The 12,531-nt window shown below is 43.5% G+C and overlaps 2 protein-coding genes across 3 annotated transcripts in view; both read left to right on the forward strand.

Annotated features, from left to right (window-relative positions):
* Positions 1-12,531, forward strand: part of LOC109911204 (protein MTSS 2-like) — a 1,013,245-nt gene that overhangs the window by 720,349 nt on the left and 280,365 nt on the right. The gene's annotated exons all lie outside the window — the stretch shown is intronic.
* The window catches only part of vac14 (vac14 homolog (S. cerevisiae)), a 308,745-nt gene that overhangs the window by 214,463 nt on the left and 81,751 nt on the right, over positions 1-12,531 (forward strand). The window lies entirely within an intron of this gene.

A 12,531-nucleotide genomic window follows, 5' to 3' on the forward strand; every position in this document is an offset into this window, starting at 1 on the left:
ACCAATCCATGCCGACCATAATCCCAAACTAAACAAGTCTCATCTGTCTGTGTTTGACCCATATCCCTCCAAACATTTCTTGTTCATGCACTTATCCAAATGTCTCTTGAGCATTGTAACTGTACCCGCATTCACTACTTCCGCTGGAAGTACATTTCAAACACGAGCCGCTCTGTATAAGAAAAGTTGCCCCTCATGGCTTTTTTAAATCTTTCTCCTCTCACCTTAAAAATATGCCCCCTAGTCTTGAAATCCCCCACCCTAGGGAAAAGACACCTGTCATTCATTTTACCTATGCCCTTCATGATTTTATAAACCTCTATAAGGTCACCTCTCAACCTAAGCTCCAGCAGAAAAAGTCCCAGCCTATCCAGCCTCTCTTTATGACTCAAACCCTCCATTCCCGGCAGCATCCTGGTAAATCTTTTCTGACCCCCCCCCTCCAATTTAATAATATATTTTCTCTAACAGGTAGACCAGAACTGGGCATAGTACTCCAGAAAAGGCTTCACCATCATGAAGTCCCAATTTCTATATTCAAAGATCAGAGCAATAAAGGCAAGCATGCTAAATGCTGCCTTAACCACCCTATTGATATGTGACACAAACTTCAAAGAATTAGGCACTTGAACCTTTAGGTTTCTCTGTTCTGCAACACTAGCCAAGGCCCTACTTTTAATAGAATAAGTCCTGCCCTTGTTTGCTTTACCTAAATGCAATACCTCTCATTTATCTAAATTCAACTCCATCTGCCACTCCTTAGCCCATTGATCCAATTGTTCAAGATCTCTTTGTAATCTGGCATAACCACCTTTTCCGCCCACTAAGCACTTGCTTACAGACTCGCTCCCCTTCATTCAAATGACTGCACTTCATTGGGAGCTCAGATTGCCAGCTTGTTTTAATTTATTCATTTGTGGGCTGTGGGTGTCGCTGGCTGAACCAGCATTTATTGCCCGTCCCTGGTTGTCCTTGAGAAGGTGGCAGTGAGCTGCCTTTTTGAACAGCTGCATCCTATGTGATATAGGTAGATCCTCAATGCCATTAAGGAGGGAATTCCAGGATTCTAACCCAGCAACAGTGAAGGAATGCAATATATTTTCAAGTCAGGATGGTGAGTGACTTGGAGGAGAACTTGCACGTGGTGGTGTTCCCATGTATCTGCTGCCCCTTGTCTTTCTAGATGGAAGTGGTCGTGGGTTTGTAAGGTGCTATCTGAGGATCTTTGGTGAATTTCTGCAGTCCTGGTGGTGTCAACTTATTGACTGTTGTTGGAGCTGCACCTTGTAGATGGTGGACAGGCTTTGGGGAGTCGGGAGGTGTGTTACTCACTGCAGTATTTCTAGCCTCTGACCTGCTCTTGTAGCCACTGTGTTTATGTGGTGAGTCCAGTTGAGTTTGTGATCAATGGTGACCCCCTGGGATGTTGATAGTGGGGGATTCAGTGATGGTAACACCATTGAATGTCAAGGGGGACTGTGGTTAGATTGTCTGTCTCTTATTGGTCATGGTCACAGCCTGGCATTTGTGTGACATGAATGTTACTTGCCACTTGTCAGCCCAAGCCTATTGTCCAGATTGTGCGTCTTTTTAGCTGTACTGGTGGAAAGAAATGCAGAATGAAACATTGCTGTAAATACTCAAAGCAGCTCAATATGGGTGTGCTGGACTGCTTAAAGTCCCTTTAGTTCATGTTCTGGGTTCACAAGGCACAGGGCAATGTTTAAATAATTGGCTGAGTGTGGGGCCAACAGTGATGGAGCTGTTATTCAGCATTCTCTTCCTTCAAAGGCAGTGGATGTAGAATTTTTAAATGTTTTTAAGGCAGGGGTAAGTAGCTTCTTGATTACCAAGGAGTTGGAAGATTAACAGGGAAATGCAGAAGTGTAGAGTTGAGTTTGAAATCAGATCAGCTGTGACCTTCTTGAATGGCAGAGCAGATCAAAGGGTGGAGTGCCGTACTCTTGTTCTTTGTTTGAATGTTCCAAAGTAGCCAAAGCCCTTCAATCTTGTGCTGCTGCTGCCATCAGCAGATCAGCTGGTATGGAATGTCACAGTGCTCATATCCACGCACATTCACTGTAGCTCATCTGCAACTATTGTAACATTTTATCGACTAACTATGCGCCGGGTTGGTCCCTTTGCTGCTCTCCACCTACCCTCGAGAAGAGATGTCCATAGCTTTTCAACTCTGATCAAATGGTTGGAATACGCACATTTTCTTTTCTGATGCCATGTTTAAAGAGTTCTTTTTGCTCTTGCAATTTCAAGCACTTCTTCATTTGGCTTACACTTGTATATGGCATTTTAAATTTAAGTCTTAACATACTACATTTCTTCGACCTTTATTTTCTTATATAAATCTTTGTTTATTGTCTCGATTTCGGAAGCAGTGCAAGGAGGTGGATAAAACATAGCACCTTATGAGTTTTTCCTTGTTGTACGCTTGAAATTTCTTATGCGCACATGCTTCATCTTCACAAAATTCCTTCTGACTTACTATCTGCCATAATTTCAAATCACTTTTGTTATTATCTGTCCAAAGTCGGCAAACGTTTTGACTTGTTCCAGTGTGAGCAATCAATCTTCACACTCATTGCTTCTAATGCACTCTTTCTGACTACCATTGTTTGTTTTTGTCCTTTATGGTATTCATATTTTAAGCTTCTCGAACAAGTACCATTATATGAGCTAAGATTCCAAATTCCTCCTCATTCTCATTGCAATTAATTCTGTGTGCCTTTGTTTTATCAGTTAATCATACGATGTGGCTCATCCTAAATATTTTTTGAAAATTTATTGTCACAGCATTGACCGCATTTCGGGTTCGATTTGTCAGATACATGTTTAGTTTGCAAATCTGCCTCATTAATTAACCTTGTCTTTATTAATAAACATTAACATATCCCTTATGATGGATGGTAGAAGCTTACCCGGTACTAAAGTCCGGTACTAAAGTTGGGTTGATTGGTCTCACATTCCCTTACTGAGCAGAGATGCTGTGTTGGCAACACTCCAGTCCTCCAACATGGTCATAGAAACATGCCCTTCGACCCAACACCAAATTATACTAACCCCATTTATTGGACTTGATCCATAGCCTACTATGCCCTAGCATTTCAAGAGCTCATCCAGACACTTTTTAAATGTTGCAAGAGTCTCTGCCTCCACCACCCACTCAGGCAGCAAGTTCCATATTTATACCATCCACTGCGTAGAAAAAAATGTTTCTCAGATCTTCTCTAAACCACTTGTTCCTCATCTTAAACTTGTGCCTTCTGGTCGTAGACACACCTGCCATGGGGAAAAGATTGTTGTGATCTACCATGTCTGTGCCTCTCGTAATCTTGTACACCTCAGTCAGATACCCCCTCAGCCTCCTCTGCTCCAAGGATTAAAAAAAACCCAGCCTATTCCTGGCGTGGCACAGTGGTTAGCACTGCTGCCTCAGAGCATCAGGGACCCTGGTTCGATTCCACCCTCTGGCAACAGTCTGTGTGGAGTTTTCACATTCTCCCCGTGTCTGCAGTGGTTTCCTCTGGATGCTCTGATTTCCTCCCACAGTTCAAAGATATGCAGGTTAGATTGAGTTAGCTGTGGTAAATTGCCCAGTGTCCAGGGATGTGTAGGTTAGGTGGATTAGCCTTGGGAAATGCTGTGTTATAAGAATAGGGTGGTGGGGTGTCTGGGTAGGATGCTCTTCAGACAGTCGGTGTGAAAAAGATGGGCAAACAGCCTGCTTCCACTCCGTAAGGATCCTATGATTCTATCCTGTTCTCCTCATACCTGGGATGGAAAAGCTCAGTTAACATCCTGGTGAATCTCCTCTGCACCCTTTCCAGTGCAATCATGTCCTTCCAATATTATGGCTCACTCTGACTTCCCTCAGTGATCTCTCAGCACAGCACCTTTTCCACTTTTAAGTACCATCAACATGTTTAGTCACCCTCCTTATACAAGTTATCCTATCTGGTTGCTGCTTAATAACATCTTGGACCACCACTTCCATTGGACTTTGGAAATATATTTGTGTTGAATCTGAACTATTTCTCGCTAAGGTGATGTCCTTTCCTCAAAAAAAAATCATAAGTCAACCTTTATCCTTTCCTGTGTATTTTTAACATTGATTTTCTTTGTTAAAGCCGAGATTTGTCGAATATCTCGTGAAATCTTATTTGAATTTTAAATTCTCTACTCACCTAAGGTACTTCAGCTTATTATGCATTGCCTTTACCTCAGCCCCTATTTCCTGTGGAAATGTGTTTGGTTTGTACATTAAGTTTGAATCAATCTTATTGTTTGTGCACTGTCTTATCTGTCACTTTTTGTTGCCAGTTTATTGGACTGATTCTCTTGTGCTGATGAAATTGGCTTTTTTTCCAGTCAAGTTTATTTTAATCTTTGCTCGCCCAATCATCTTTTCAGTTTTTGTATTGAGCCTAGTACTGGTCAGATTGCTGTTTCTCAGATGCTCCTTGACCATTCCTTTGCCACATTTCATTTATAGAGCTGGATTCAGCGCTAGCAGCTTCCTTGTATTTAAACCATTCTGACCCAGAAAACATCCCTGCGCACAAGATAGAAACCTCTGCATTTCTTTGTCACCACTGTTGCCCTAGCCATGTCATTTTTTTTTCCATATCTCATCCTCTGCTTCTTTTCCACAATTCAGTGGCTTGTACGACTCTTCCCCAGTGGTTCTGTTCACATTCCTCAATTCCAACAAAATTATTTGGCTTTACACTGGCTCCCAATAGCAAACCATTCGTTAAAATGAACACTTTGATTCACAAAGCCGTCCCTCCATCCACTTCTGTTACTCCGTTCTTCCTGAACGTTGTGAGGATAGTCAAGTCCCAGTCCTGCCCTGACCTCAACCAACATTTTGTGAATAAAATTATAGGAATATAAATTCATCTTGAGCGAAACAAACTGACAGTTTTCTATTGTGTATCTGCTTGAGATCAATGTTGTTCACCATTCCCTCCCTCCCACATTATAGCTTTCCTCTCCTTCACTGCAGGTCTCCCCTCCATTCTCCCTACCTGACTTCTCCTACACTAGAGATCTTCCCTCTCCTCTCCTTCACTGGGGCTAATTACTCATGCTCACCCCGTTTCAACTCTCCTTACCCTTTCTTCATCCCCTTCCCTTTGTCCTCCCACACTGGCATCTTGCTGTTGTTGGAGCATTCCTGTCTTCCCCATTGCTGTCATTCAAATTCTTCCTTCCTCCTCTCCTACACTAGTATCCTCCCCTCCTCTGCATTACTGTAAATCCACTCTCTGTCCTACACTGAAGTCCTCCCCCCTCCTGCTGTATTGTCACTCAGCTGTCCCCTCCCATCTGTTCTGTTCTGTCCTGTACTGTCACTTACCTCTCCCCTTTCTCCTGTTTTCTATAACATCTGATGGGAGCATTCGGAGTAATTTTGCAGCGAAACTGATGTTAGGAACAATCACGTTATCGATAGAGATGATGATGGGCTTTCTCCCCCTGTTCTGACAAGGTTGACCGAATCTGTTCAGGCAGCCCATTGACAAATCATCCAGAGCTCAGCTCAGTTCCCCCCACCCAGCTGTGTTCATGTACCCCTGAAGGTGGGCAAACCCTGCTTGATTTTATTCTTCTCTCATCCAGAGGTGCTGAGCGAAATTGTAGCACTGCATCTATTGTCCTACTTAAAATTAGCATATAGCCCAAGAGAAATTCCCTTTTGTGCGGTAAGCGCAGGCAAAGAAGAGAGTCGTTAACTTGAACAAATTGAAATCAGCAGATGTATCTTATCTCTCCTCTGCATGTTTGCTCACTTGGTGCATCTTCATACGCTTCAATCGGGAGAATAACAGCTGAAAATTCTTGGTTGGTGTTTAATATTATGCATTTCGTTTGTGGCGTCACCCCACCCCCACTGCCTGCCAAGTTCAGCTCTGAGCTCTCCCCTTGGTGTTTCTGTTTGCTGAGTAGGAAACCATTCATCACCTCTCCCCCCCCCCCCCCCAACAACTCTCAACTATCTCCTTATTCTGGGATACAGAGCGGCACTCATCAGCCACAGCCTGGTTGCCAGGCAACAGCTCTTCCAGCTCAGTGCTTGCCAGTGTCTCCGTGCAGGAAGGGATGGCATCTCAGCCTCCTACAGACAAGTCATTCATGGCTCAGTATGATTTATTGAGCCCCGGGCAACAGCAGTTTGCTGAAATTACAATCACAGTGTCAGCTTGGTGCTGGGGAGCAAATTCTCTCCATCGCTCGTGATAATTCATACTTTCTTATCTTGAACAGACTATATGCGTTAGAACTGTTTCTGAAACCTACCATTTATTGAGATGACACAGTCACTGTATCCGAGAATTCTGTGCAAAACACGAGGTGCAATCTCTTGGGATTCACTGAAAAGCTCAAACACATTTAGAGGAATGCCATAGGCCCAGGTTCAGTGTCAGTCACTGCTGAGAGACCTGGAGCCTGCAGCCCCGGTGTTACGGGACAGAGAAACTCAAAGACGAGTTGGAAATGGCAGTCTTGTCTCTCCACTAACTTTGCAACTGTGTGTTTAAAGAAGGCAGCCCGATGTATGGTTTAAAGGCAGCTTTGCCCTCTTACTCCCTCCATTTGTGCCTTGTGAAACTAACTCATGGTGTGACCTCACAAGATTGGAGCTGGGGTAGCCATGCACTCTGTATTGCGAGGCCTAGTTTGATGTCAAGGCAAAAATCCTCTCCTAGTTTGATCTCACCATACAGTACTGTCCCTCTCGCTATTGAAATTCATGACAAGCACTTCCCAGATTTTGGGAGCTTCCTCTTAGCTAAGGCAGACACCAGCAATTCCAACTTTATTTCCAGTGTACCAGCACAGCCCTTGTACATCAAATACTCTGTCCCTCAGAAACCCAAGGGCTGTGCTGGTACACTGGAAGCAAAGACCTTAATCCTGCCACCAACGTCAGAGTCTAAAGAGCAGCGGTGATATCAGCCCTCCTGCACTCATCAGAGCTAAGGGCAATATAGAGCAAACATAACAAACTCCTTGAGAAATATCACCAATGGTGCCTATCCAAAACCCTGCAAGCCCATTAGTAGGGTAGGCGCTCCAAAATCAGTGTCCTCTTTCAGGCAGACATCCTAAACAGTCAGTCAGCTGCTTTGGGCAGGCCGTGTGGCCTTCAAGTCTGACGCAAGACCTCCAAAATGAGCACTCTGCTCCAAGCTTCTTCGCAACAACTGGCTACTGGGAGAGGAGAAGAAACGCCTCAAGAATGTCCTCCAAAGCCTCCCACGGAAATACAGTATCCTATCAATCATGAATCTCTCGCTCAAGATGTCCCGATTTGGAGAAGAAACATTGAAAAGACTTTTAGACAGGTACATGGTTAGAAAAGCTTTATGGGTCAAACACAGGCAAACGGGACTAGTTCAGTTTAAGAAATCTGGTTGGCACGGACAGGTTGGGCCGAAGGGTCTGTTTCCATGCTGTGTGACGCTATCCGTGAAGGAGGCAACCATTATGAGTGTCTCCAACAGACCCACATAGAGGCTGAGTGCAAACCGTGAAAGAGAAGCATGTGGAAACCAAAGGATCCTGCCATGCACTTCAGTAAGGACTATCCGCCTCAGCTGGGGCAGGGTATGTATATCCAGAAGTGGACTGTATAGTTACCTCAAGACTAAACCAGTGGAATGGAAGAAAGTCATCCTTGATCCTGAGGATCTGCCTAAGAAGGAAGGGTTTGCATCAGTATTGAACCATGGTGTGTCAGCACACAAGCGATAAGAACTATGAGGGGTTTCTTAGCTGATAAACAAAATGGCAAATCACTGAATGCGACTTGAGTCATCTGATGTGCCTCTGCAGCTGTGTTAGCACAGAGTTTGGGCTACATCTTCACTGACTGTAAGAAAAGACTGCATTTCATTTCACTGAGCTATGGACCTCTCTGTTTATTTGAGAGATTCTAAACTAGAAGAAAATGAAGATGCACCTATTTACTCAGCAGGGGTATTGGTGTCTTTTCCCACATGAGTTCACAATCCACTAGGTGATCATTGACAGCTTCCTGGGAAGTGTTTTTTATACTGCTTTTTGTCAGAAATATATAAAAGAGAGTGCCCATTTGGGTGAAAATTACAGTGGGTTGTAACCAGCATTAATTAGTCCAAGAGCAGTATGTGACTGCATTTGTATTGATGCCAGATGTGGCCTGTATTTAAAAGGGATAACTTTAAGAAAACAGTAATTCAGTGAGCGATTGATCAATCTGGGAAAAAATGGTATTGATTCATTCAAGTGAAGATTAGATTTCTCTGAGTAATATTTTCAGATGCAACATGTGTAAAATTTGATACCTTGCACGCAGTACATGAGGCTTGCTTGAGAGGATCAGGTAAGTCTGAAACCTATAGTTCCCAAAGTTTTGCATAACTGGGATTCTCCTCAACTCACCAAGGTTCTAGAATAATAGACTTATTACTATGAGTAGCCAACAAATCTGTTATTACAGTTTGCGACTGTCAAGAAGGTTGAAGGCAAACTAAATTAACCAGGTTCTTTTACTATCGAGCAATTCCTTGTGCTTTTATGGAAGCTACTTCTATAGCCCTTGTAAAAGTAAACAGTGGTGTGCAGTGTTTTTCCAAACTAGCTTCTTGAAGCTGAAGGATTCCCACAAAATGGCGGAGTGACTGGTCCTACACAGTCAGTCTGCTTGCGTCAACTGCTCTACACAAAGTAAATATGGATCCTCTCCTCCTTTTCCCCAATGGAGAAAGACAGTTACAGACACACGCCATCTACCATAGTGTTTTATTTGGTGCTAAAGGAGGACTGTCTTGCTCACAGTGCCCTTCCTGGGCACGAGACGTTGAGCTGAAGCCAAGTTGGCCTTTCCACTGTCTCTAACACCAGGCCACTTGTCAAACATGCTGAGCGACAACTTCCAGTAATTAAATGCTGGGAAGTTTGAAGTCACTATAGTTGACCCCAGCCAAAAATCTTGTATGTGACAGTCCATTCCATGCCCCCTCATTGTATTCTGTTTCAGCTTTGACCAGATCATTGATAATCTCCGGGGTCTTATTTGTGTCTGAGCTCAGGTTCCAACCACACGTTCCTTTCTGAATCAAAGACCATCTATGTCTGCCTCTCTACCACCACCCATCCTCATTCAACCACATTCGTATGATTGTCATGCCCCAATCTCAACTAATGCACATTTCATTCAAGCAGTTTCTCATCACCTATTCTCTGTAAATCTGAGCTCATACAAAATTCCCTTACAACAAGTCCTGCCCAGTCGTTACTTCTATCCCTGGTCACCCACATTGGCTCCCAGTATCCAGCTTGTCCAATTTTCAGTTCTTGTTCTTGTCCTTGTGTTCAAAACCCATCACAACCTTACTGCACCCTACCTGTCGATCTACCTTCAGCCCTAGATCTCCACAAGCCTTGCCCAAAACTTGGCATTTCTTTAGCCTGTTGTGCATTCTTCTGCACACTTCCATAGAACAATCTGTGACCATGCCTGGAGCTGCTTATGCATTACACTTTGGAGTTCCTTCTCTGAGCACAACTACCCCTTCATCCTTTACTCTGTACATTTGAGAAGTTCCTTATAAGTGGGCAGGTAAGTGGAGCTGAGTCTCAAAAAGATCAGCCATGATCTTATTAAATGGCGGGGCAGGCTTGCGGGGCCAGATGGCCTACTCCTGCTTCTAGTTCTTATGTTCTTACGTTATAAACATCTCTGAGCAAGCTTCTGGTCATCTGCTCCCAAATAACTGTTCCAATGCCTCACCTTTTATTTTCCTGATTGCATTCAGTTGCTATTGGATAAATGTTAAAGGACTTCTCAGAACCATTGAAAGAGCAGGTGGTTTTCCTGGCATCTCTGCCAATATCAGTCAAGATGCTGCTGATCAGTTTAATATTTGTAGATAATTGGATGCAAAATGGGTGCTGCTTTTGCAGTCTAGAAGGAACTACTTAGAAGTGCTAAGTTCTTCGGTCCTTTTGATACCTAGAATTTACAGCACGGACCATTCACTCAACTAGACTGCCAGTGTTTATGCTTAACACAAGCCTCCTCCCAGCCTACTTCATCTTATTCCTTGTCTGTCCTTCCCTTTCTTTCACCCTCTCATTTCCTTTTAAATACTGCAAAGTTCTCAACTGCTTTGTGTGGTATCGAGTCCCACATTCTGACTTTTGGGTAAAGAAGCATCTCCTTAAATCTTTATTGGAATTCATCAGAGATTATTTTATAATGATGGAATCTGAAATGCATGACTTCCAAAGGTGGGAAGATCTTTTCTGTGTCTACCTGATTAAAACTTTTCATTTTTAAAGACCTCTATTAGATCACCGAAGGCACAATCTAATTGTGAGTGTTTTTCCTTACAGCTCAGTCATGTTTTGTGCTGTATTTAGTTGGGAAGAAGGTGCCTGTGGGGTTAGAAAATTGCTTCCAAATTGGGACTGATGGCAGCAGAACTGTATTTGATTAAAAAGATGTTACTGCTTGAATGGGGTTGTGAAAGTTTAGTGTTCAGTGAATGAACTTGAGTGATTACCTGATTAATGCTGTTCGACATCAGACAGGTGATAAATTGTCTGTCTCTGACTAAGCTCCATACAAATACCCATTTTAATTACTTAAAGTTTAACCTTATTTTTAGACTTCATTTTGAACGTTGGCTGGGTGAATGTATCACCTATTCTTGATTTTAGCTGTTCTGCAATAGATCGGGTGCTTCCTTGATGCCCTACATAGTTTTGGCAGGATTTTATCCTTCTGATCAAAGAATCAGCAGGAGAAGCAACAGCACCATAACAAAATAAATCCCTTTGGGATGTATCTTCACCAGCAGCTCCCATGATAATTCAACACTGAAGGGAATTGAAATGAATCCATCACCTCACAGCAATATGTGCTTTGAGAAATGAAGTGAGGCTCAGTTGAACAGACTGCTGTATTGGCTGACCACATGCCTTTGCCATTGCCAACCTAATGAGCCTGGCTTGTGGAAATCTATCCAATACCGTAAGCTGTGTTTTGGCCAAATCTACACATGAATGTGCCCTATCGCGGGATAAAAATGGCAGTGATGGAGCTGCATTTATTGTAAAAGTGCTTCCAGTCGGTCTCTGCTGAGACTGTTGGTACTGTTTCAATAAGTGTCCATTGGTAGGCTTGCATATGGAGACCAGTATGCAAGTGTAATCTGCAGTGTAAGAACATCAGGTGACCTCTGCCACTTGCCCCATTCCACAACACTCATTTGCTGTGACATACCCCACTGTCCCAACGCTCTGTTACACACACCCATCACACACACCCTCTGGCAAACATCTGCCCCCTCCCCGCATGCCAAACCCCACTGACTATCTGGAAACCTTCTCCTCCCCCCCCCCCCCCCCCCCCTACCCCCCTCACCCTCGAGCACACCCTCCACCCCACTCACACTCTCCTCCATCCCATCAAATCTCCAGCTTCCCTTTCCTTCTGGCCCTATGAACGATGTGGATTGTGTTATCAATATTCCTGGCTAATGGGACTGAGAGCTGTGTTGGTAGTGTGGAGCTATACTCCAAAAGAAGAGGTTGTTCTAGCACAGTGCAAAAGTGATGAACCTGGCAACAGACTCTCAAGATTCACATTCTTTTCGTTTCTCCTGAACTGAATTTTGTAATATTTTGGCAAAATTGCTTAAATTCATGAATATTCTTGTCGAAGCATTTCAATGTGTAACTTATTGCAGGTACAGCTAGGTATCTCAGGATTCTGGGAACGCTGTATTCCAGTTAATAGATTCAATTTATAATAAATACAGAGCACTCTGTGTATTGCACTTTGATTTTGCTGCTAAGACAGCAGTAAGTAGGTGAGGGGGCACGAGGGTGTAGTGGGTGTTGGAATTTGCAAGTGCAGTACTCTGTCCACCAGGGCATATGCTATTTATTCTGCAAATCAATTGATACTACAGATGTTTACAAAATCCCTGCTCCTTCTTACCTCTAACTTCCTCCAGCCCCACAAACATAAGACCATAAGATATAGGAGCAGAATTAGGCCATTCAGCCCATCAAATCTGCTCCACCTTTGTTATCTCTCGACTTGATTATTGCAATGTACAGTTGGTTGTGATCTTCCACATTCCACAGCCTTCAATATCAATGAGTTCCACACAGTCACCACCCTCTGACTGAAGAAATTCCTCCTTATCTCACTTCTAAAGGATTGTCCCTTCACTTTGAGGCTATGCCATCAAGTCTTGATCTCTCCTACTAAAGGTAACATTTCCACGTCCACTCTATCCAGGCCTCTCAATATTCTGAGAGTTTCAATCACATCCCCCATTGTCTTTCTAAACCCCATCGATTACAGACCCAGAGTCCTCAACTGTTCCTCAAGCCCTTCACGCCCCAGGATCATTCTGTAAACTTCCTCCAAGGCCAGCACCACCACCTTTAGATACAGGACCCAAAACAGCTCACAATGTTCCAAATACCTCAAATAGCTGCACTGTCCTA

This window comes from Rhincodon typus, chromosome 15, assembly GCF_021869965.1.
Source record: "Rhincodon typus isolate 14 chromosome 15, sRhiTyp1.1, whole genome shotgun sequence".
NCBI classification, from domain to species: Eukaryota; Metazoa; Chordata; class Chondrichthyes; order Orectolobiformes; family Rhincodontidae; genus Rhincodon; species Rhincodon typus.